The sequence below is a fragment of the Lutjanus erythropterus genome, chromosome 13 (genome assembly GCF_056507025.1).
Source record: "Lutjanus erythropterus isolate fLutEry1 chromosome 13, fLutEry1.hap2, whole genome shotgun sequence".
Taxonomy (NCBI): domain Eukaryota; kingdom Metazoa; phylum Chordata; class Actinopteri; order Lutjaniformes; family Lutjanidae; genus Lutjanus; species Lutjanus erythropterus.
The window spans coordinates 741,371-769,000 of NC_139329.1; the positions used below are offsets into that span (position 1 = coordinate 741,371).

Genomic DNA, 27,630 nt, shown 5'->3' on the forward strand with positions numbered 1-27,630 from the left:
AAAGTACTCTCTCCAGCATTTTGGATTTTTTTTTCTAATATTCCAAACAAAATGGTTGTCATTATAATTGTTTATTATCATCATCATATTTTCTCATTCGGGGCTGAGAATGTCAAAGCAGAAACATCTCATTCTCTGCTGGAGTCAGTGCAGGAAGCTTCATTAGGAACTCAGCCCGACTTGTAGGTAGGAACATTTTTACGTAGAGGTCCTCTCTCAGCATGATTCCTCTGGCTGATTTTGAAATTCTGAGATCTAGGCCATGGTGCTCACTTTGTCATTATGCCAAAATGCAAATGCCATTCTGATCTGACAACCTATGGTCAAAGTTTGGTTAGTTTTAAGGAACAAAAACTACTTTGTCAATGAGGAAGCTACATCAGTGTTTCAGTATTTCTTTGGTCACATTTTACAGGCAGAAGATAATGAAGATAATTTCTTTTGATACATCCTCTATGTTTGGATATCTTTAAGTATGCTAGATGTTTAATGATGTTGTTTGTCAAGTTTCCTCCAAGAAAAACAGCTGTATTTGTGACCACACCCAGCTGTGTTGCAATAGAGTGCTGCAGGAATGAGTTCTGAAGTCCAGAAATAAGTTAGCATATAAGAACTTCTGGTTCCTTCTCCTCAAAGTAAATGGATTTTTTGCAACATACCCAAAATAAGATCTGAGGTTTACAAAAGTTTAAGAGCCTTTCATGGTTTGCGCTTCAACATAAAATACTAATGAATAAATAGTGCAGTCATGAAGCTTCTACATCTCTTAAAGTACATCACTACCTGACTCTATCACAAAGACATATCAAAGTATAAGATGAGTCATTTTCCAGTCATTGGTGACTGCAGCTTCTCCAGGGGTTTAAAAAAAAGTGGCTGTTAACAAGTTGCTAAATTTACCTCTTCTGAATGTAGGAATAATGATTTTGGCGAGTTTTATTTCATTTCTGTCTGAGTTTGAGTGAGGTGAACTGCAAAATAAAATTATTGTATTTGTCAATGGAGTCTTTGTTTCAGTCTGAACCTTTATGGTCAGGCAAAGATTGTGATTAAAAGAAACCAAAGTTATCTTTGTAAAGCCAATCACAATCCCTGCTGTCAAAGTCACTGATCCATTCATCCACACAATCTACAATTAAAGTACCTGTCTGTTTGTCAGCGTGTGGAAAAACTATTGGCCTTATTTTCATGAAACTGTGTAGCATGGGCCACGGAGGAAGGCATTAAATCTTGGTGCAGATTCAAATCATGGAAACAAATTATTTTTCTCTTTCATTAACAATGTGAGATAAACAAATTGGCCTCTGTCGAGGTTTTCACTCCAAGTGCCCTTTTAGTTTATTGATGTCTTTTACACATGTTTTACTTTAACATAAAACATGTTGAGTTTATTCAGTTTATTCTGTCATTGTTCTGGTGAGAACAATATAAAATATTGATTGATTTGTTTTTTAAAAAGAAAACCTTTCCCCCAGAGGGCCACCTTTATGAGCTCCGCAGCGAATAATCTCCCTGTACAGATGCTGATATAAGCTGGATGTCTATGATGGTTTCGTTATGGTAACAGCTCCTCCACCTCTCTATTCTGCCTCCAGCTCCTCTCATTAGTAAAGTTCTGTCCAATCACCTCATATGCCTCATCACTTTCCTCACTCCCATCTCTTCCTCCTGTCTTAGCGCCACCTGCATACAATGGAAGGAAGAAATGATGCTGTGTACACTTATCCAGCTTCATTTTGAAACCACTGCAGTTCCTTTCAATTCAACTCAGATTGGAATGCTGTTCAGCTGTCAGGCTGTTGATGTCCTGTCTGATTGCCTTGACTGGTTCTGACTGCCATCTGCCTCTGCTGGGATGCTTGTCCATCTTTGGGTCCCAGTTCTGTCATTACTTATTAGCTGTGTTTCATTCAATAGAAAAGCTCATGAAGGCTGATGACTAGCTCCAGATTTACAAGGTTTATATCTAATTATTTGTCTTTTTCTTTTACCATATTAATGCTTCTACCAAATGTATATAGTTAGACTTACACAAGTTGTTATTTTACTTGCTATACTTATTTCAGTAGTTAATTCAGTAGCTCTTTTTTTAAAAAAACAACATAATAGCTCTATTTCAGGAGTTAGTGCTCTGCATTGCAACTATTAATAATTTTAGTGACACTTGAATCCTGCTAAATGGCTCTGTGCTCTGTAGGTATTTACTAGCACATAGGCCACAAATGTGCATGGATTTTCACAGACAAACCCATTTCACAGGCAATGTACAGCAGTTGTAGCAGGATATACAACATTATTACTGAGACAAAAGCCATGTGCTATGCAGTTGCCATGGTTCAGAGTACCTCCACCCTTTATGTTCCACTTCAAGCACCTCTTCTCACATTTGCTTCTTGCCACTTCATAACATGCACACAATGAAAGCAGCAGCCTCTACAAATGTCTTTTTTTTGCCCATAACCCAAAGATATTCAATTTATTGTCATAAAGGAGTAAAGAAAACAGAATATATTCATATTTAAGAAGATCAAAACAGACAATTTTTCCTATTTCTAAAAAGAAAAAAAGTCTCAAACCAATTTGTTACCAAACTAGCTGCCAATTAATCAAAATTAAATGATAGATTAGTTAATAGCAGGGCTGGAAGTAACTAATTACATATAATCAAGTTACTGTAATTAATCAGTTTTTGGAGTACTTGTACTTTATGAGTAGATTTTCATCTGCATTTCCTAGCCAATAAGATGATCTGATCACAAACGGGCCAATGAAATCAAAGATATTATGGACGAAAAACTACACACTGCAGCAGCACAGGTTTGTAGTAAGGATGTTAACAATTAATTGTTAATCAACTAATCACCACTGAGAATTTAACCAATTAAAAATGTATTCATGGATATTTAATCAAGTCTAGATTTGGCAGTGATTGCACCTCATTTGCAATGTTTTGTCTGGTGGAGCCATTTGATGAATAAGGAATATTAAACTTAAAATGAGAAAAAGGAAACAAAAAAATGACTTATACATACATACATACATACATGCAAACTGAAAATTTGCCACCCTAGTTTGGAAAGGTGAGCATGACCACTGAGGAGAACAGAGCAGGAGTTGGGAGAAAATCAAACTGAAGATTTGGAGGAACAGAAAACTATAATTGAATATCTGCTGTTGATAATGTGTTGAACATCAACGCCTAAAAAGTGACTAATACCAGTAATTTTTGAGATGAGTACTTTGGACTTAAGTATTTTTCTAACACCAGTATTTTTTACTTGTAACTAAGTAATATTTTAATAATCGAACAGTAATTGAACTTGAGTACAGATTTGCAGTAATCTTTCCGCCACTGGTTAATAGTAATACTAATCAAGTAATTGTTACAGTTCTTAAATCCACACAATTTTGTAGCTTCAGCTTTGACACGCATGTTTGCAGTCTTAACTAACAGCAAGCTGTCTTAACCTTTGAGACACTTGAGAGTCCAGAATGGAGGAAGCTGTTGTAGCTTATTAGTTGTATTTATTTCTCCTCCTCTGTCAGAGCATAAACAGCTCCAGAACACAGGAGTGCTTTGCAGGCAGTTCCCTACAAACAACGCTGGATAAACTTTGTGAAACTATTGTCCTGTTAGCAGATGAGCTCAGACTAAGCTAATGAGCTAATAAGTCCATGTTTCTGAAGTCACTTCAACAGGAAAAATCTTATCACAACCACTGCAGATGGACAGAAATATGAGACACTGAGGTTGACAAATAGCAGAATTTCCATTTAACAAGATTTTATTCTTCTTGTGCTGAGTGTCTGGGCAGAGACATTATTTTCAAGTAAAGAAAGGACACATTTAGAAACACATCTACGAAGTGACTTTTCACTGTTAGTTACAGCCCCTGTATTTTACTGAATTGATTTACAAGCACTCCAAAGCATTCTTCTTCAGATAGATCTGTTCTGTGTTGTCAAATACATCATTTGCGGGCAGCTATTTCTCCACTGGAGCTCCATGATGTCACATTTTGTGGCTGATGAGAGATTTGTGAGACAGCTGTATCACAAAGATCCATGGAGGTGTGAAGGACAGAGAGTAAGAACGTTTCCTGCAGATCGTGCAGTTGACGGGGGGAGATCGACAAATAACAGCGTCTAGACAGTTTACTGGGGACAGCTGTAGGTGAAGGACAATTCTATCACCAGAGACACAGTCACACACTCATCAAATACATGTTAAAAGGGCAGCTCATATAGGAGTAGACAGTGTGAACACATACATGGACAGATATGCATGGAATCCTACTTACTCCTACTACTACTGCTAAAAATAATAATAATAATAATAATAATAATAATAATAACAACAAGAATAATAAAAAAAATAATAAAGATTTACTTACTAATCAAGTTTCCTTAAACACCAATCAGTTGACAAAATTAATTAAAACTGCATTTATCAAATAATAGTTAAATGAGCAGCACTTACTGAAATTTAGTAGTTGCTGCCTTTCTCAAAAACCAATTACTACATAAAAAAGTAATAAGGTCCTAAGAAAAGTAACTTCTACATTACTTTTGAATGTCTGCTTTAACTCTATCCTCTCTTATTTTAGTGACAACTGTCGAATTGTTATCTATAATTTTGCCCATTATCACTGATGGGAGTTTGTTAAAATAGTTTAGAAATAATTATATGATGAACAGTTTGTATTATACTATGATGAAAAGCAAGCTCACATTGCCTGAACAAGTAACAAGTAACAAGTAACAAGCCCATTTAAATTTCAGTAAATGTAATTGTGTTTTTAATTCAAAAAATTATTAGACATCACTTGTTACAATCAAAGGTAGTGGAATTACATTAATACATTACAAAAGTAATGGGAAAGGCTGCATGTGAAAAATAGATTTAATATGTGAGGCCTTTGAAGCGTGTCTGGACACCTGCTGAATGCTCATTTTAATTTATTTTCCATTTAACATTGAAATTATGACACCCTGTATAATAATCTGAAAATCAGAATTGCTTTGTTTTCATTGCCCTATAGAATGAGCTGTGTACTGTGTATCTACAGGCAGCGTGGTTCCTTTTTCATGGACGCCACTGTCATACCGCCATGTTTTACAGTACCCTGAAAAACTAAACAGAGGCTCTGTATACTGCCTACTGTGCACTGTAAAAACATGTCGGCAAAATACACAGTGAAGTGCTGTAAAATCATGATATCAAAAAAGTGTAAACAGAAAAACAATGACACATTGTTTATTTTGAAATAATGTGTTGTACTAAACCAAATATAACTGTTAATTTTAAAGGAAGAATATGTTGAAAGAATTACATTTTTGTTGAATTTGTTGAATACAGATTACTGCAGTCTAAACACAAAAAAACTGTAATACAAAAAGCAAAACAATACAGTCAAAACACAACATAGCAGTGTTAAAAAATGTTTTTGTCCAGATCGATTTTCTTTTAATATAGAAAAAACTATTTAATTTTGCAAATTTGTAAATTATCTTTTATGGTTAAAATATGTGCAAATACAGTAGAATTATGTTAGTTATATAATTGTTTTTAAATTGGTGATGTCTTTTTTAAAACAATATCAGTAGGTTAATATCCAAGTAAAACTTAACTACAAGTTATTTTGCCAGCCTGTCACAGCATTTTGGAAATGAAAGAAAATTATTATGATTTCCGACTTTGACTGGTTTGGAGAAAGGTTATTTTTGTATCCCAAATAGTTGATATTTTGGTGAGTTTTGTCACCATTGTAGGTTCTCCTACATGCTTGGAAGGGGAGAGTAAGACCAGGCTTTCAACAAGCTCACCACTGGTCCTTTAATGTTTTCACAGTATAAAGTTTTAACAATTGTATTTTCAACATCCTTTTACTACGTTTTGTCATTTTTAGGGCTCCAAACACATATAGTATCCTCACTGTTTTTTATACAACACACACACACACACACACACACACACACACACACACACACACACACACACACACACACACACACACACAGCTACTGAGATTGAGTAGTTCTTTACCACCCTGCAGGCAGGCTGTGATGAATGCTAGCTATCTGGTGTGTGTGTTGGTGTGTTTGCCAAGGGGAAGGGGCAAGAGTAATGAACATTTGTTGATCTGGACCCTGAGCTGATCGCACACACACACACACACACACACACACACACACACACACACACACACACACACACACACACACACACACACAGAGCCCCTTCCTTATACCCAACCTTGAGATCAATAGGCCACAGGTTTGATAAATAGAACAAACTGGATCTGTCTGCAGAAAAAAGCCTCAGGACTGAAATACAACCTGAACTACACTGAATAAGAAATAGAGCGAGATCAAGCCAAATAACAAACAAAGGGGTTTCCTCAAAAACATTAATTTGCAATCAACAAGAATAATTAGATAAGATTACAATTTTCCAGATATGCCTTCTCCTCTGATTGCATGTGAACTAGCACCATCCAGGTGCTCTCTCTCTTTCACTCACACACAAACACACTTCACACATCACAGTGCAGCCTCACAGGTTGTATGTGCTGTGAGGTGTTACTGCTGATGAAAAATCAAATCTCAGCCAAAACAAAAATCACAAAAAGCTCTTGTCAGGATCACAGTGTTGGTGTCTGATTCTCCTTAGTCTGGCTTGTATTGAGCAGCTCCCATTAGCATGTCTGAGGCGCAGCATGGAGTGCCACTACTTGGTTTTTACTATTCCATGCCAGCTGAAGAACAGAAGGAGTATTAAGCGACAAAAGAAGAGAAAGTTCCAATTAGAGAGGCATTGGTGTTCTGTAGATCTGTAGAGGGGAGATCAGCTCTGATGAAGCTGTCCTGGCAGCTTTACTCTGATAACATGCATCTGTTCACAGGTTTTCATGTGGAGTTTGTCTATTTGTACCATTTCAAATGGGCTTCAGAGTATTTAAATGTGTCCTGTTAGCAGAGGGGACAGTCAGTCCAGAGCTTGTCCACTGTGCTAAAAACATCCAACCATGGTTGTTCAAAGTGCAGCCCACAAGCCAATTTCATGACATGAAATGCATGCATTTTATTTAATCATTCAATATCTACATTTTCACTTTCAATAGCCTACATTTAACTCTTTTCCTGCCATCGTTTTTTTAAGCAGTTACCAGCCAGTGCCTGCATTTTTGATAAATTCACTGATTTTCAACAACCACAGAAGATTCAGTTCAGATCAAAAGAAAGAACAGATCTTCTGGTTTCAGACATGAAAAAATCATTTTGTTCTAGCTTCATTCATTCTTTTTTCTGGCACTTTTTTTTATAGTTGGTTGCATCAAAAAATCTACTTCTTTGTTTTTTTTTTTATCACTTCATATTATGTGTTAACAATAGTTAACAATAGCTGTGTGTGTCCCTTGCCCCCTGCCTGAAACACTATCTGAGAGCCCCAGGGGCTAGAGTGCTCTCCATCCTGGGTGCAGCATTAACCCCAGGGGCTGTGTCCCAGCTGGACCCAGACTTGTATTTTGGGGACTGCAGGGCGAGCAGCCCCACTCTGTGCCCAGGCTCTGTGGTTGGGGTTGTGGTGCTCTCTGATCTGTGGATCTGCAGCTGAGCGTCAATGTTTTCATGCTACATAACATCATCTCCTTCTACTTTTGCTATTCAGTTCCATGTGTTCTCTTCTTCTTCAAGTGAAACTTTTTTGTCAGATGATCCGTCACAGCGTCCCCTACCTCCTAGCAGTGAAAACAGCAACTGACAGAATATCTCATCAATAGTGGTGGAAGAGCTAATACATCACTTACAGGAGAGCTAATACAGGGTCAAACTTTACCCACTAACAACAATCAGGATGGAAATGACAACTTATAGAAAGCTTCTGGTTGCATGGCAACTAGTGGCAGCTCATAAGTGTCACAGGAATTATGTTCTGTCATTGATGTTTAGCACTGTTAGCTAAAGAACAATGATTTAGTGAATGTGGATGCGAAATACATGTAAGAAAAAACAAGAGGAGAAAACAAGGTTTCAGGAAAAAAAACTCCACTCTTACTTCGTCAGAAGTGGGAACAGACAAAGTGACAAAGTGAATCTGCAAGTTTATGGGTTTTCCTGAGCAGCCCTCAATCATACGCTGGCTGCCTACATTGGCACTCAACTTTGAGAACCTTTGTTCTTAACCATGTTTAATTAAACCCTTTGGTCACAACATTGCAGCAAATCACCATCCATCATTATCTGCTGCTTGTACCTGTTTAATAAGTAACATTGATTGACATTGAAGAGCACAAAGGTGTGGTCAATTTGCAAACAAAGTGAATACCTGTCAGACCTGTCTACCTTATTGAAATGAAGCATGTATGGGACAGCACTTTGTGACAGCATGTTTCTTGGACAGACAGATGTTGAACCAGGCTCTTTGAGATTTGCCCCCTTTTTATCTGCAAAATTGTTCTGTAGGATCGATCAACATATATCAAGTCCAACAAGAATAAGGCAATGACAAATCATGCCAACTTCCTGCATGTTTCATTGGCTAACTTTTGGAATTCCAATGTCATTGTCATTTTAACATCATAACGCTATGAATTATGGGTTATTCTTATGAGCAAAGTCTGCACAGTGGCAGGCTTACAGAAAGTGTGCATTAAGATTTCAACCATACAATCAGGAGCCCTCAAGCTATTCATGAGTGTGATTTCACAGCAGGGCAGCCATGAGCCCTCAGACAGTGGAAACATTAGTAAGTCCCAAGTGCAGATACTCCAACTGGGCCAGTCTGAGAGTGATTCTTGATTACTCCTGCGACCCTCTGACCTTTTCTCTAGCACCATCATGAGGTCAGCATTGACACTTGTAGAAACAAAATGTAATACAAGCTAGTATCAATTTCTCTGATGTGAACAAGAATCAAAGTTTGTCGTTAAACATTGCATTAATATATTATTGCATGAACAATTATTTTCAACACAGGCATGTTGAAGAATTTCATTGCTGTTTTTTATATCTGATACTATGAGCTCATACATTTAAAACTTAGTGTCTTTTGCTGTTAGTCTGGTGTGACCTCTTGTGTGGCTTTTCCTTTGGCGCTTTTGGCCACACTGAGTCAGGCCGCACTGATTTGCATTTCTATTGCCACTTTTATCACACCGAGCTGAACCAAACCAAGCCTGAGATGGACCTACTCCAGAGTGGGGCCAAAGCGAGCCCATCCTGCCGCCAAGCAGGCTGCAGTGACATCTTGTTGACCACAGCCACAGTCAGTGACAAGCCTCCTTTCTCCAAGCCTCAAACAAGTCAATGTTGTGAGACTCAGCTCAAATGAAATGTAGTTTCTCTCCTGTGTCGCTGTTTGCACTTTCACGTACTTGCATTATTTACCATTTCATATTTCCTGTTTGTGGTGCTTCATAATAAAAGCGCTTATATAGCAAAACAACAGGGGGCTTTAATTGTGAAGAATTTAAGGACACAGCTTGTTTATCCCAGAGACGTATATGAAACCACCGCTTCACAGCTGCTTGACTCAAGCCTCCTCAAGCTCATCTTCAGTTAAAACACACACTGTTGCCTTGTTGTCATGGAAATGCAAACCCCTGCCATACTGGCCTGATGGACTGAGTCAAACCGAGCTGAGTCAGGTCAGCTCTGTGTATAGAAAAGGGCCATTGCTCAACACTGTTCACACAACACATTCTCATCACAGCTCATCGACTACCAACGCTGTCTTGTCACTCCTCTCTGTAGCTCATACTGATGAACAAGGTACCATTTAGCGACAGTATCAGACATTGCTAGAAAGCCTTTTTAACACATGATTAACTTTGTGAAACTGTCAGTTTGGGTAGGTTTAGGTACAAAACTACTTGGCTGGGTTTAGGGAAAGATCATTTTTGGGGTTGCAAAAACCACGTTACATATGTCACATGACATCAGTGACACAAGTTGCAAGACAAAAGTCACATGACACACATAACATTTTGTATCTTAAAACTTTTTTTTTTTACTGATTTTATTTAGCATCAAGGTAGAACATTAATCCCATACAATCTTGAACACTCCTTGACAACATAGCTCCTCCAGCATTTTAGATTAACAATTACAGTTCCTCAGAAGGGCAAACAGAACTTAAAATAGATAACATCTGACACACACACACACACACACACACACACACACACATATATATACATAACATATATATACATATATATATAAAGTTCAATTAAGGATACATACATAAATCTTAACATCTTTACAATGTTCTAATCAGCCAGATAGCGAGTCACAGGTGACCATCTGCGTACAAAAATGTCTTTTTTCATTTGCAATTGTGCAGTTAATTCTTCCATTATATAGACCTGTCTCAGTCTCTTAGTCCATTGTTCCAACATAGGGGGTTGGTTTCACCATCTAGAAACAGTTAACATTTTCCTTGCGATTAACAATAACATCCTTAAGACATACAATTTGTCCCCGTAGAGTAAACCTGTCGGTATACATCCCAACGCATAGTACAGTAGGTTCAAAGGTAAAGAAACATTTAGAATAACTCTAATCTCATTTCTAATATTCTCCCAAAATTTCTGCAGTTTAGGGCAGTCCCAAAAAATATGTGTATTCCACATTCTCTCCAACATAGTGGTGAGGATCTTTCAATGAACTCACACTACTTTAGGGGTCCTGAAGTACCTAACCTTAACTTTCCAATCGAACTCCCTCCACGTAGGACTGTTTGTGATCTTATGGCTTGTTAAGTTGCTTTCCTCCCATTCTTGATCATTAATTATAACATTAGCTTCCAATTCCCATTATTGCTTTATATATGAAGTATCTCCTGCCTCCTCCAATTGCAAAATTTTATAAATATTTGATATATACTTTATTCCCGTCAATTTTTTTTCTATCATATCAATGAAATACTGTTCATTACCTGTTGGTGGTCCCCGTATTGCTTCCCACTCACTGTGCGTCATTAGATAATGCCTTATTTGAAAGTAACAAAAGAGGTCCTTTGCAGGCAACCCAAACCTTTGCTGTAGCTGTGCAAATGATTTCAACTTATCAGCTTCAATTAATTGGTTAATTGTAATCAGGCCTGAGTCAGCCCATCTTCTAAAGCCTCCATCACACAGAGATAGGGAAAAATCTGTGTTGCCTGAACTTGGTCCTCTCCTCTCCTTTTCCTTACATTTTCCCACACATTCAGTGTATTTTGTATCCAGATGTTTCGAATTTAATTTTTTTTCCAGTGTGCTTTCCCCAAAAACATTATTGATTGAAGAGGGGTCTCTGGAATTGAATTTTGTTCAATCTGTACCCACCATGTGTCCGAGCCATCATTAATCCAATTCACTAATATCCATAATTGGGTTGCCCAATAATAGTTTTTAAGATTTGGCATTCCCAGACCACCTTTGTATTTTGGTAAAAGGAGTGTTTTTAGCCTAACTCTGGGTCTTTTCTTCTGCCAGATAAATCTTGATAACAGTTTATCTAACATCTTGAAGGTAGTTGCAGGTACTCGCATGGGTAGAGATTGAAACAGAAAGAGAAATCTTGGTAGCACATTGATGCGAACTGTCTCTATTCATCCCAATAAAGAGACAGGTAAAATTTCGACTTTGACTTGTGAAATTAGCTTCCCATAATTGGCTTGATATAACTGATTGGTCTTGGGGGTTAAAATGATTCCTAAGTATCTAAATCCTTCACTTGCCCAGTGGAAGGGTGCTATACTGTTCAAATGAGATGGCCAACTTCCCACTATCACCATAGCTTCTGATTTGGTCTTGTTTATTTTGTAGCCTGACAACTCTCCATACATTTTTAGACTATTTATTACAACTGGGATTGAATTTTCAGGGTTTGTTATGTAAAGAAAAATATCATCTGCGAATAAGGCAATTTTGTGTGTAGTACCCTTTTGGTCATCTATTCCTTGTATTTGTGGATTTGATCTAATCATCTCTGCTAATGGCTCTATGCTAATTACAAATAGCGAAGGAGATAGAACATCCCCCTGACAAGTCCCTCTTTGTAGCTCAAAAAAACTGAGAATAGTGACCATTGACCCTGACTCTAGATTTAGGGTTCTTATATATGTTTTTTTTTTTTTCCAATTAGTAAATGTATCATTAAATCCCATACATTTCAGTGTTAGTTCCAGATACAGCCAGTCAAATCTATCAAATGCTTTCTGACCATCTAGGCTGAGAAGCATTGATGGTTCTCCTCTGGATCAGGCCACTGATTGTAGATTTAAAGTTCTTCTAATGTTGTTTGTACCCTGGCGTCCAGGAATAAATCCTGTCTGATCTGGCTTGATAATTTTTGCAATATATTTTTGTAATCTTTTATTCAGTATAGATGTCAATATTTTCAAGTCATTGCACAGTAGACTTATAGGTCTATAAGAACTACATCGACTGGGGTCTTTGCTCTCTTTGTATGTTACTGAGACAATAGCTTCCAACCAGCTTCCTGGTGGGTCATTCTTGAATAGGGCATGGTTGTAGACCTCACATAGTACAGGGGTTAACTGGTCAGTAAAGCATTTATAAAATTCACCTGGAAACCCATCTGTACCTGGTGATTTGTTTTTTTTAAGCAGCCGAATAGTTTCTGAAATCCTCTTCTCAGTAATAGGAGAAAACAATTCCTCTGCTTCATTAGTTGTTAGTTTGGGGAGTTGTAAGTTGTCTCATAGTAAGTCTGACAGGTAAATCTAAGTGCGCCTTCTGCTGCTCTGTATGTCAAGAGTTCATCTAATTTTTGTTTACAATTTTGCAAAGCTTTTAAGTCCTTTTCATCTCTACATTGTTTATGTTTTCTCTTTAATATTCTAATCTCCTTTTCAAGATCAAGCTGTTTTTCCCGTCGCTGTTTGTTCAGGGCAGTTGACACTGAAATAATTTTTCCTCTTATTACAGCCTTCGCTGCATCCCACAAAATTGATGGTGAAACACTCCCATTATTATTTGTCTCAAAATAGTTCTTAAGTTCTCGACTTATTCTCTCCAATATGATAGAATCAGACAGCATGGATACATTAAGTCTCCAATATTTAAAAGTCTTATTAGTTCCAAGGTTAAGTTGAAGGGTTACAGGTCCATGATCGGAAATGGTTGCTGGTTCAATATTATAGGCTTCCACCTTGCCAATATCTTGTTATGATATACAAAAGAAATCTATCCAAGAATAACTACCATGGACCCCTGACTTAAAGATGAAGTCCCTTTGTCTGGGGTGATGGTGACACCATGCATCTGCAAGTCCAAATCCTCTTATCATCGCAATCAGTAATTTAGATTTTTTAGTAAGACCACTGTCTGTGGGAAGCTGATCTATTTCTCATGTTAAGTACACAGTTAAAATCTCCACCCAAAATAAGAATTCCTTTAGCATTACCAGCCAAAAGTGAGGCTATGTCATTAAAGAAGTTTGGACAATCTTCATTTGGTGCGTATATATTTAGAAAAGTTAAATCTATTCCCGTAATTGACCCCACAACCATGACATATCTGCCCTGGTCATCTGAAATTTCCTTTTCTTTGGTAAAATAAACAGATTTATTAAATAATATGGCCACTCCTCTCTTCCTTCCCTCCAGACAAGAAGCACTATACACCTGATCCACCCATTCCCTTTTCATTTTGCTGTGTTCAGTTACTGATAAATGGGTTTCTTGAATAAATGCTATGGATCATTGCATTTTCTTTAATTGACCGAGAAGGTTTTTTCTCTTTATTAGGGTATTGAGTCCATTTATATTATAGCTAAAACAGTTTACGCTAGTGATGATGTCCCTGTTGGTACATTGGGCATTATTTGTCTTAAATCTATGTGAAACATACAGTATATCTACCATTCACAGTGAGTAAGCTTGTAACATTTGTCAAGGAAAACATAGCATTTAACATAACAAACCTGAACAGTTCCCTTTTCATTTGAAAGGGAGAACATGAGACTTCCAATTCTCCAGGAGAAAATAACCATTGCAGCCTGTTCCCAGTGTTTTAGGGGCAGAGAGGTGCAGCTGTCACTCTCTGGGAGCATTGCACCAAGTGCAAATAGAGCTAACCGCAAAAGTGTCAACACCTTAAAGGTAAGCCTTTGCCTTATAACACAGGCTATGTGTGATCCACCTATGTCCTAATATCCCTCCACAAAACCAACTTAATATAAAATGAAAATAAAATCAGAATATTTCTATTTCCCAACAACTCATTGTATTCCTCAAAGTAATGTATATTCAGCAGCTTTGCAACCATTTCTCATGTCCAGCACAATGCAAACTTTAAATGAGTCTGTACCTGTCTGGATTACACATCATCTTCATTCATGAGTGTTTTTATGTCGGCGCTGGATATTGACGTCATGGCTTGTTTTTTCCGCTGGTCGCGGCCGTTTCCCTGCACTTGCCATCTGTCTCTTGTCAACACCCTCTGTAGTCTCTCCCTCTCGTCGATTTGGACATTAATTCCCAGCTGCTTCAGGATGGGGGCTGCATCCACCAAAGTCTCAAACACCTTCTCTCCTGAATGTGTAGTCATCCTCATCTGGCGCGTATCCCCTTTTCCTTCAGCTGTTTGATAACCTGGCACACCTGTCCCCTCCTCTTCTGCAGGTCTGGGGAGTAATCATGATCAAAGTAGATCCGTTTCCCCTGAAATGTAATCTCTTGCCCCCATGCAAGCTGCAGCACATGTTCTTTGACAGTGAAGTCCAAAAAGTGCATGATGATAGAGCACGGTGGAGTGCTTGGGAAAACAGAATTTCCTGGCTTTTTTCACCACAACCGTTTCCTTGCAATCTGAGTCGGACTCATTATCAGCATTTGTCTCCTCTGGAACACGAGGTTTACTGGGGAGAAAGTAAGAACTGATAGTCCTCTTCGCCATAGTTCATTGTTTACAAGAGTTATGTGAAACCTGTGGATTTGCACGATAACCCCAAGACCCGCCTCTTTTCACACATAAGCCAGTCACAGTGGTCATTCGCCCCCTGCTCTCACACACATTGGCCCAACTTCTTCTTCTTTGGTGTTTGTGTCCTTTCTTCTTCTTTTGGAGTTAATGTCGGTTTGGCAAACCAGCTCATTTGCACATTACTCTCAACTACTGGGCTGAAGTGTGGAGCAGAAGTTTGTCAGCAACAAAAAATATTCAATAATAATAAAAAAAAAACCAGCAAATTTACTGGTCACACATGCGCAAGTACATGAAAAATTTACTCGCACTGTCTCAAATTTTAGTCACAAAATGCGACCATTTAGTCACAGTCTGGAGCCCTCGGCTAGCATGATGAGACCAGTAGTCAATGTGGATGATTTTAAGTGAGTTCATGGGTTTTGCTGTGCAGCTCTCAATCATATGCTGGCTCCTTAAATTGGCACTCAGTCAACAAAACTCTGACAACCCAAACCTGTTTTAATTCAAACCATGACCTCTTAATCCTGACAGAGTAGTTTTGGTGCCTCAAACTGACCAAACTGCAACTGCCACCTGAAATGTTTCTCATCTTTTTTTGTTTCTTTTTTGCATATATTAATTATTGCTAACTTGACCAGGTAATGAGAACAAAAGTGGATAACACAGTAACTTGAAAGTTGTCCTGAGTGGATGCCTTTACCAAAAATTGTGTCCGTGCACACAAATCTAAAGACTGTGTTGTTATTTCTTAATTAGGATTGGGTATGGTATTAATATCTGTTAAAAATATGTTTAAAATGTTTGATGATTGCAATATGTCAAATAGCTTAATGATACGACCAAATGAATGAAATGTTTAAATAGAGCATTTCTACCATTTCTCATGTTAACTAGCTTACTGTAATTGAGTGATTCCACATTAGGCAGAAAATGAGTCATTGTATGGAGGTGGGAAACAGTTACTGGGTAATTAAACATGACTACTCAGATCCCCACCAACATATTCACATAACTAATGAGTTTTTTCCAACACTGTCAGATGGTGATTCATCCAACAGTACATTCGTCTTTATGTGGCACCCTGTAAGCGCTACTTAATTAAACTTCTTTCATTAGTACATTCTTTAAGGCCTTAAAATCATATTGTTACCCCCCAGGTGGATCCCAGTTTATCTGACGACATGCAGCAAATGCAATCTTTGCTCCTCTGACACCAACTTAATTAACTCCCTCATCTACCTGGCCAGGGGAGTGTGATGTAAATGAGTTGTTCCACTCTGTAGTGGAGATAACCTCTCTCTCATTAGTATAGCGCAGATAACCTCTCACTGTCATTAAAAGTGTGGGGGCAGACAGGCAGAGAGACAAGCTGGCAGTGGGAGGAGAGAGTGAGGGGAAAAAAGTGCTTTCATGGTTAATTTATGCTGCTTTGATGAATAAGTCAGATCAGAAGAGGTCAAGCGACTTGTTTTGTGTATGTCCATTAATCATATTAAAGATTGGATTCAATGATTCATATTGGAGCTCATCCACCACTGCATGAAAAAACTGGATTTTCAGTTCTGTTAACACCTGCAAACATCCCTAATTCCAGACAGACAAATACTGTTTACAGCCTGTAAAAAAACTTTGGTTTGGGTAACAGCAGACTGACTGCACATGGTTCTACAACAGGTCTGGACCTCTTGTAAATTGTGTTCATATCTGAAAGAAAATTCAAGAAAACTGGTGAATGCAACAAGTTCTCCTAAATCACTTGTACACAGTACAACAGTGGTTTTTGCATGAGGCCCAGTGTTTCCCAGATGTGGAACTTTAAATGTGAAGATATCAGCCATATTTCTTATCATCATTTTGTTGCTGATGTTTATTCAACGTGACGCAAATTTAAAAAATGTGCAACAGAATTATTTCCTGGGTGTTCACATGTATATATAAAAACTGTATATATTGTTTTTTTTTTATTTGACTCAAACTTTCTTTTCATTGTAAAACCCTGTGTTGACAAGAAATTACCTTGATACATGGTTAAATGCATCCTATTATGTGTGTGTGGGATGGTGAGATGAGGTGCTTTTGCAAGTCTGTTAGCAGCAGCTTTAGCAATCCAGCTGCTGTGCGCCAAACCTGTGAAACGATGACTCAGGATGTGCATAAAGATTAACACTGCTGTCCTCAAACTGCACGTCTAGAAGTCCATAAGTGGCTTGGGATTTAACTGTACTAAAAAAAGACTCTGACTTTCACATTTTTGCAAGATCTTCTTTTCATGGCATTTGCTTCACTTATTTGCTTCAGTCCTCTTTGATGGAAAGTTGCATTTTATTTTTTATGACATTTAAAAAGGTTTGACTAAATGTCAAATATAATATGTTAAAGCAAAAAGGTCAAAGAAACCATGGTTTATATTGGTTTTAGAACTGCTAGGGGTATTGTTAGGCACGACATGGAGTGGCTTATTTATACAAAAGTTACCTGGGAAGGTTTCATAAAATAAACACACAGCATCACAGCTCTGCCTTTTTTTCTGCAGTATACTAAAGTACATTGTTTCCCACTGTTAGATTCTTATTTGACTGTATCTGAGGATAATTTGGGACCCATTAAAACAGAACTGCACTGTAAACTAAAGTGTATTATCTCCCACAGTTAGAGGCTGACCAGACCCTTTTAAAGGGCAACTTGGGACACACAAGAAAACTGCACTGCAAACCAAAGTGAAACATCCACCACTTCCCCAATTAAAAACAAAATGTGAACCAGATCTGCATAGTCAAATTAAAGAGGTACAGGAATATTTTTGTCTATAAGTGACTCTACAGGCTTATTGTAACCAACTATTAACTATTAATCCAGTTAAGTACAACAAGGGCCCAGAACTGGGGAACATAAAGTTCTGGTGCAATGCATTCCAATTTTTTTTTAATAATTCCAATTTTTCCAATACAGACATATTTACAATACATAACAATCCATAATACCAAAACATTAAAGGACACAGAGGTAACGTGATAGTGAAGAAAATAAAACATAAATAAAAACTCCCCGCAGCCTCTGTTTGATTCTTTCACCAGCATCTTTGTGGGTTTTTTGTATATTTGTTGTTGTGTACTTTGACTGTTGTCATCCTGGCACATGATTAATGATTTGGGCTGAAGTTATTCTCATTATTTTTAGTGTCTACTTTCTTTTATACCTTCCCCCACCCCCCTTTCCACCTCTTCTAGCCACTCATCCAGTCTTAGCACACATAGTCAAATCCAAACTGACAAAATCTGACATTTGGAAACTATTTCTTTGGCACAGTAATACTAATACAATGCATTCACAGGTGTTTATGAGGACTATTTTACAACAGCTTCAAATCAGCTTCAGTCAATTATAGAGAAGGACTGGTACTATCCATTTTATAGTCTAATTTTAAGCTTCAGAAAACACATGCTGATGTCTATAATAGCTCTGAAATAGTTGAAATACTTTCTGATAACTGAAATACCTCAAACAAATCCAGAACTAAAACAATTCACAGGAGCCAGGAAACCAGTTTTGACCTCTAGTAACTTGAGTGTGTGTGTGTGTGTGTGTGTGTGTGTGTGTGTGTGTGTGTGTGTGCGCGGGTGTCTGTGCACGTCTCCCACACTGCACACTGAGTGCTGCAAATAACCCCACCAGCCTGAACTAGCTCCTAGCTTGAAATATCACACTATTAGCATCTAGCTTTACATATCCCAGCAGCAGGGGTCGCGTTAACCGAATATTTTCCGTCATTGACCGGTTTTTTAAAACGGTGACGGAAAAATCTGAAGGTTATCTGTCATTTTGACAGGTTGCAATTCACAGCCCTGACCACTTGGTGGCGAGTGAGCATATTAATTAGCTATTAGGTTCGTTCGAGATGAACTGCGCCTCGCCTGGAGAGACGAGATCAGGCGGCCGCAGCAGGAGGTGGAGACAAAAAGCTGCAGTCAAGTCGGACAGTTTTCAACAGACTTAACGAGAGAGTAGAGGAAGAGACGCGAACATCCTGTTAGATCACCTGTAGGTCACCTGTAGTCTGCAGGTCATGATCATAGCTGAAGAAATAAAGTGTGTTCTTGATCGCTGATTGAAGTAAAAATAGAAGAGATCCTCCTTTTGACGCTTGTAACATCTGTTCTTTTATCTGCCTTGTAAAGCACTAAACTGTTCTTTTGATAAATCATATATATAACCTTTATTATTATCAGACACTAAATATCTGCTTGCTGACAGATTAAAACTTCATTGCACAACAGAAGATTGATATGTCCAGCATTAAATATTACAATTACACAGAAAATTTGTATTTTATACAACACGTGGTGTTTGTTGTCAAAATTAAGAGCCAATCAGAGCCCGTCAGCTTGTCAATCAGGTGACAGCCAGGCGTTTGCAGTCGGTGGAGAGCAGCTGCGGCATCTGGCTCTACAAACTGCGGCCGCCTCGATCTCGTGAGGTTATCGTTGCCCACATGTGCATGACGTCAGTGCAAGTCGGGATCAAGTCGGACACAAATCTAACCGGCATGCACTATGCGGCGATCACCGCTGATCAATTCTGCGCAGACCTGGATCATCTCGAACGCACCTAGTGTCACGGCAGCTGAGTGTCAGCAGCTGAAGTTTCTTCAAAAAGCCCAGTAGTGGTGTTGATATAAGAGGTACGGTGTGGATTCTCTGTTCAGCTTGTTCGGACTGAATATTAATTAAAAATGACTGAAAAGTAAATGCTATTGAATATGTAATTATGATCATTTTAAAAATTAAAGTGACGGGTAAAAACAGATAATGACGGGATTTTTATGAGCCTGTCAGTCAAAATGACAGACAATGAAAAAGTCTAGCGCAACCTCTGCCCAGCAGCACCTTCACTACTGGCAAAACATGTTGTAACACACATATATCCACACACATATATCCACACATCGCCTCACAGTTGGAGTCACAAAAAAAACGACATTCCTGAAATATCACAGTTAAAATGAGTGGAGCCGGTGGGAAACGGTGAGATACCTGAACCTGAAACAAGGTTACCAGAATCAAAGTAAGACATGAAGCAGTATGTTGTTCAAACCTGGTTCTCAGTGTCTGACAGGCCCTGCTGCTCAGTTTTCACATACAGTCAGCTGAGCTGAACCAGTGATAGTGGGCCAATGCATTACGCAAATCAAGTACACTATAAAAACAAATCTATAACAGTGCTCTCATCATCATCACAAATGATCACATTTGATCAAAGTCACAAATTCTTTATTCTTTTATGGTGCTCATATTTATGTCTTTGTCCATATCTTATTCATTAATAATCAAAAGAAACAAATATAAAACAACCTCTGAAAACTTTATTGTTTTAACAAGGTCCTGTTCATTTTTGTCAATACTGGGTGCCAATTTCTTTGTTTTTTTAACATATTACTTTATCTTGTTATGTCACAAGACTTTCTTGTTATTCACAAGATCTGTAATAGTTTGGGCTTTCATGGTCACTTCCTGTTTTATTTTGGTATGTGTGTCCTTGTTTATTTTACCTCCTGTGCTCACTGATTATTTTCAGCCTTTGCTGTCCTCGGTCTGTCTACTGTTTCTCCCACTGTTTCCTCATTGGTTGGTCTACATCTGAGTGTTTTCTTGTGGACTTTTTGTTTTGTGTTTTTCTTGTGCATGGTTTCTTTTGGATTGTTTCATTTGATTTTTTTGGTTGCCTTTGTTTCACCTTTGCCATCATCAGAAGTTTTTTTGTGTTTTGTATTTTCATTAAACCTCTGAACTCATGCCCTCCTGTTGCAGTCTGCATTTGGGTCCATTCTCCTCTTCCTGCTTGACCTATTCTCACAAAATCAAAACATACAAACTTGTCTCATTAAAGGTCCAGTGTGTAAAATTTAGGTGGTTATATAGACAGAATATGGCTCACCCAAAAATTATCTACTCACCCTCTTGTCGATTGAAAGTTGGGTTTAGTTTAGTAAGTGAATGGTGACCAGTTTTCAAATGGACAAAACAACCAAAAATAAGAAAGAAAGAAAAAAACATTAAATATCTCTGTACAGCTCATCTGGTGTAATCCAAGTCTCTCCCAAAGCCACAACATGCCATTCACTTGTGCACGCAGACTATCACACCATACAGCCAGTTCAGACAGTGTGCACATGTGAGCGTGTCTCCAAGTTAAGGATCTACAGTGAAGATTTAGGCTAAAAGCATGGTGTAAATGACGTCTTTCAAATCAACTTGGCAGGTTGTTTTTTGGTTGTTCTTTTTTACCTTTGAAAACTGGTCACCATTGACTTCCACTGTTTGTGAGATGCTGCAACACTGTTTTCCTGTGAAACTCCAGCAGTGTTTTGTGGACTAAAGAACTAAACTAGACCTTCAATTGACATGAGGCTGAGTAGATAATGAATGAAACTACTCCTTTAATGATGGTTATACCACAGCTTCTCTCCTTATAACATGCAGTTATTAAAACTAAAGGCATTTTGTTTTCTAAAAGCAGGTCAGACCATATCAATTTTATAATGATCATTATTTAACCTGTATTCAACTAGTACATAAACATATTTTTTTTGGAGATTTATACAAACAAACTCTAAAGCTCTTATTTAAGTTTTACTTGATAAACTAAGGCTGTGATTGAGCTTTCTGAATAAAAATAAGGCCTGTTTTCCCAGATTCAGTAGAAATAGAGTGGAGGCAATTCTTCTGTCTGTCCTTCTCTGCGTTGATGTCATCTATATGTATGTCTCACTTAACAATGACATGTTACAGATCCTCACTGGCTCCTACTTGTTTACACTGGTCTTATAACCATATTATCTGTCCTCATTTCTCACCTGCAGATGTGGAACATGGTGGCTTCAGCTACTGGCTCCATCAGTAAATACGGAGCTGCTCCATTCTCATGGAATGATCTACAGCTCAATACAGACCACAGTCCCTGCATACCTCCAGAGAACTCATTAAGGCCATGATTAATCTTAGCTGTACATTTAGCACTGATGCTCTTGAATAATACATTGATACCAGATTACCACTTCCATCCAATGTATTATTCTTAGTATGTCCATAATCATCAGTGTCTCCCCTATAGTGTATTTGGCAGGGCGCAGAGCATCTCTCCCAGCCCTGACCACAACGCTTGTTAATCTCCTGCCCCTGTTAACGTCGCCACGACTAGACCCAAACACACCTGTTCAGCCCTCCCACCGAAGCTGCAGACGGGTCACCACCATCAGTCTGGCTTTGATCCAGCATGGCTGTCAGACTGTAGATACTCCGCATGGCTGTACAAGACCCAACTTCGTGAATAATGAAGATGGATGGATGGATGGATGGATGGATGGATGGATGGATGGATGGATGGATGGATGGATGGATGGCATGGTAACTTCAGGTGGGTCTTTTAATTACAGAAGTTAACACTGTTTCCAACTGATAATCTCACCTTAACAAAAATCACTGGTATCATACTGTGGATGGCGACCAGCACTTCTAGTTGATTATGGCACTTTTAAAATCGTTTTTAACAGTTTCAGTTGGCAGTCTATATTTATTTCAAATGGCGCAGGATATCTCCTTATCTATGTTTTCACTATGGATCAAGTAGATCAGTATATCAATTCAAACTGTCATTTTATTCATTTTATTCATTTTAATACATTTTCATTTGATCTGGCTGGATTACTCTTTAAAATGATTGTAAGGAGAGGGAGAAACAAAGCGACCAGAATAATGGGTGAGCTACAATGACTTTTAACAGGAGAGAGAACGCGCTGCAATGCGCTGTTCATTCATAAACATAACTATCTGTGCTGTGAAGGTCATCTGAAGACATCAAGTCAGGCAGCGATATTCAGCACTACCTCCTGTATTATCTACATTTTATAGACGTTCTAGTTTTGATGAAAAAGGCATTTGCATGTATAAAATAAGAAAATGATAAGCTTTCCTCAGTACACTGGTCATCATTTCTGCTGAACAACCGCCATAGTGTGACGTGCGTGCGCAAGCGTAACATATCTGGTGCGACGAATTATGGCCCACTGTGATTGGTCCAGACCTCACATGTGATACTAGCCGAATAAATCTTGTCTTTTTGTAAAATGGAAACTTTTTGACTTAAGGGTGTATTAAAATCCTGATTTTAATAATTAAAAATAAAAGTTAAGAAAATATATGTTCTCCCAGTCATTTAAGGTGGGCCAGTTGTATAAGTGGGTGGGCCCAGGCCTGTTAGGCCCACCCATAAAGCCATGCCTGATGGAGGGATGGATAGATGCATAAATAAATAAATGAATGTATAAATGAATAAAAACAGTGTTCCGTTGCTAAAATAAAAACAATGTGAACACAAATCAATGTTAACTGTTTATTCAAGGTCCAAATGCTCTGTAATCATGGTAATGGGGTCCTTTGGCGAGAGGGTCCTGCAAGGACCCCAACGACAGCCCACGCACATTCCAGCCCAGGCACCCACCCCCCTCCAAAAAAGCTAGGGGGAAACACTGATCATGTTTTTGTGGAAGCCCATATCTGCCACTGAAACAAAAAATATCCGCATGGTAAGTCATATTCTGTACCATCACATGACATCATATAATGAAATATGGTATTATATCACATAATATTACATGATTTAAAGTGATGTAATATGACATGACATCACATGACATGATATAATGAAGGATTGTCATTCAAGCCAGTTCAAATTAAAATTGTCTACTGACATAGAAAATAAAGGCCACTTTGATTCTGCCTCCTCAGTTGAGATCGGACTGCAAGGACATTTAATATAATATTATGGTTAATTATTTGATTTTGTTATTTTTATTTTACTTCATAAAAGGACTGCTACTGACTGCTACATTGTTTTTGTTTTGCAGTTGTACATAATTGACGTTCATTGCCAAATACAACTCATGACAATGTTTTGTACAATAAAAATTGTATCATGGACTTTTTATGGATTTGGTTAGGGTTAGGATTTTTGGAGTTTTTGGTTACATCCTTATTGTCCAGTAAAGGTGAAAATTTCACATTCCTCATCTCTGTCCCTCTGCCTCTGCCTCTGATTTCTGTCTCACATCTGGCCAGATGACAAGGCACAAAAACATTTCAATATGTTTTGCTGTTGTTCTCACTCACTGAATCATGCAGGACACATACACAGCTGTGTAGGCTGTCTAAACAAGTGTCTATGATAATATGCACAGAATTTTCACATCTAATGCCAACACAAACCAGAATATGTGATTGCTGGACAGTGGAAAGACAAACCAAGATGCTTTTGGCGAGTTTTATTTTGTTTCTGCCGAGTTTAAAGTGTGTTTTACGAATAAGTTTATCTTAGTTTGGTAAGAGATTGAGAGAGAAAGAGAACTTCACTCAGGAGACTAGGGTTTGAGTCCTGTGTCCTGTGTGTGACTGTCTTTACAAAGTAAGGTCAGCTGTCTACCAGCTCCACCTCCTTCTGTTTGAGCACATTCTCCCAGCTTGGCTCTGACTTCAGCTCAGCCATCTATAAACACGATTCAGCGATTCAGATCCAGGCCAGAAGTAAACCTCTAATGAACTGCTCTTCTGACTCTGGGATAATATACAACAGCTCTTGATCACATGTGACAGAAACAGCCCCTCCTTTTCTGCTGTGCCTAATGGTAATTACAAGTGGTCTTGTGGCAACCAATAAGTGTACACTGACAAAAAAACAAAGACGAAACAAGCTGTTTGTCAGACCACCCATATACAGGTCAACATATCCGATAACAGGGCTTATGTGATCTCCTACAGCACTACTCAACTCACTGGAAAGTCCAGCTTTCACTGAACAAAGACATGGTTCACTCTGCAATTGTTCAACACCTGTCATTGAAAGCAGGCGTCATACCAACATTTGGTTCACCTTTAGACTACCATAGGACAATTGGAGCGCAAACAAGGACCTTTTTCTTGTAACTATTCAGGGGTGTCAAACTCATTTTGGTTCAGGGGCCACATACAGCCCAATTTGATCTCAAGTGGGCCAGACCAGTAAAATAAAAGTATAATCTATTAATTATTCTGGCGATTAATCGAGTAATCAGATAAAAAATGTTGCATGTTCAGCATTTTTTTCTGTTACATTACTTTTGCTTTATTTAAGAACAATGGTAATATACAAAAGAGAAGATAAGACAGGTTTATTAAATGAACAACTATAAATTACTAAAGTAAAAATACTCAGTAAAGTAACTTTACTTTTACTGTAGATTTACTTTTATGGTTTTTACTTTACTTTCTACTTTTTTTTTTCAAGTACAAAGGTAAAAGTAAAGGTAGTAACGTCTGCAGAAACCACAAACAGAAGATGGACCTAACTCTTTTAACTGAAACAGTGTTTCAGTAACTCTCTGTGTTTTATTTATGGCGGCCACAACATTAAATTTCGGTCTTGTCTAGAAGGTAACTCCTTATTTGCGCAACTCTCGTGAGATTTGTGTTATTTCTATTAAAATAATCATACTGGCGCGATCTTTCGCACGATGTTTCACTCTGCAGTGTTTCACACAAACACTTTATTTGGTCTGTGATCAACTTTGTCATTTTTATTTTTTAATCAGTCCAAGAGGACGATGGTATCAGTGATTGATTAGTGATCAGTCTGCCCTCCTCTCCCCCCTCACCTGTTCACTCTGCTGTGAGAAGATCTGAAAGTTTCTCACAGAGAAACACAGACTCTCCTGTTTTACGTATAGGCCTCCTTATACAGTTGTTTACCATATTTTTCAGACTATAAGGCGCACTTAAAATCCTTTAATTTTCTCAAAAATCGACAGTGAGCCTTATGATCCGGTGCACCTTATGTATTAATTCTGGTTGTGCTTACTGACCTCAAGCCGATTTTATGTGGTACACAGCACTCAAAAATCTGTCAAAACGTTTTAGTACAACTTTGGTAAGCTATGAAGCCGCACCGCTTGATGGATTGTCGGAGCATTACGGCTACCGTAGTCAGGAGCCTCACAGAGTAATATGTACTGTGCTTCAACATAATATTACGGTGTGTGTATAAGGACCCCAAAATGGCACCTGTTAAGAGACATGCTTACGAAGCAGATTTCAAACTCAAGGCTATCAGTCACGCAGTAGAACATGGGAATAGAGCAGCTGCGAGAGAATTCAACATTAATGAATCAATGGTACGGAAGTGGAGGAAGCAAGAAGATGACCTGCGCCAAGTAAAGAAGTGCGCCTTATAGTCCGGTGCGCCTTATAGTCCAAAAAATACGGTAATTTTTTAAGTGCATCTGGTTGGTGTCAATGTCATTAACCATCACGTTAGTTTCGACTGTTGTAATAAATTCCATCATTAACAACAGTCTCCTCCACATGCAGCTTCTCTGCTGCTGTGAAAACTGAATCGCGGGTGGATTAATATGTAGGGAAAAGCCAAGAATGCGAGTTAGGTTTTGTCTTTCTGTCTTTATAAAACATCCTGCTGATGAAGAAAGTCAACAGATCAGATACAGACAGGGTCAGAGAATCACACTGACCTCCTCTGTGTGTGTTTGTACTGTACGTGTGTGTATGGAGCTGCATTGACGCAGAGAGGAGAGATGCTGCAGCCCTGTGATAATAAATTACATCAAAATTTGAATGTCGGCACTCATCAGTACTCTGGTCTTTAATAACCCCCACATGCCAAACACAGTGTGCTGTACAGTTGTTCAGATTTAAACAGATTTTAGTCATTGAATTACTCAAATTATTATAGGAATGGTTTCAACCTTAAAATTAATGTGTCACACTTTGCAAAGTCATCCCATGGGCCGGACTGGACCCTCTGGCGGGCCGGTCTTGGGCCGCGGGCCATACGTTTGACACCCCTGAGCTATATAGAAGACATTTCATGCAAGAACCACTCACACACACAGATTGGTTCTTAAGAGGTGTATACAAGTGATTTAGGAGAACTGTGGCATTCACCAGTTTTCTTGTGTCTTTAATTTTCTTTCAGATACGAACATTTATGATGTCCAGACCTGTCATAGAGACGTGCAGTTAGTCTAGTGGTATCTAAACCAAAGTTTTTCATTAATGACGGTATATTTAATTGATCTAAAAAACATTTTGAATTTGAAAAATGAATGGCACTTCATAATTACATCAACATTATCTTGTTTGGCTGCATTTCAAATTATGATCTAAAACCTAAATCATTAATTCCAAGGATCCATTTTTACCTCTTGCCAGGTGTATTGGCTGTGTATCCTCACATGCAGGTTTATGATGAGGCTGTTCTGGCCAACATCCTCACTAATTCTGTCCTCTGTCTCTGTGATGAAAACGTTCGCTACACCTTTTCCTCTGCTGCAGTCATCAACTGCCCCTTACTGTGGTGAGTCGTCTTTTGTTTGTTTTTTTCTGAAGTCATTTTCATATCGAGACATGTCTTCTATATTTCAGTCACAGTCTGACCCTCAGGTATCACAACATTAACAGCACTCACTTTTCCCATTTCTTTGCTTTAGCAGGTCTTTTAATTCCACTGCTGACACTGTTAAAATGACAGATTTTCCTTTATGGATCTCTGAAAGCATTGAGTTCTTTTTTCTTTGTCATTTTCATGAATGAACACTTCTTGATGTATAGAGCAGGAAGTGCAGCCTTATATGGTATTATAGGGGTGTTAA

The 27,630-nt window shown here is 38.3% G+C and overlaps 1 protein-coding gene across 1 annotated transcript in view; it reads right to left on the reverse strand.

Annotated features, from left to right (window-relative positions):
• Window positions 1–27,630, reverse strand: part of LOC146315960 (NT-3 growth factor receptor-like) — a 262,392-nt gene that overhangs the window by 145,600 nt on the left and 89,162 nt on the right. The gene's annotated exons all lie outside the window — the stretch shown is intronic.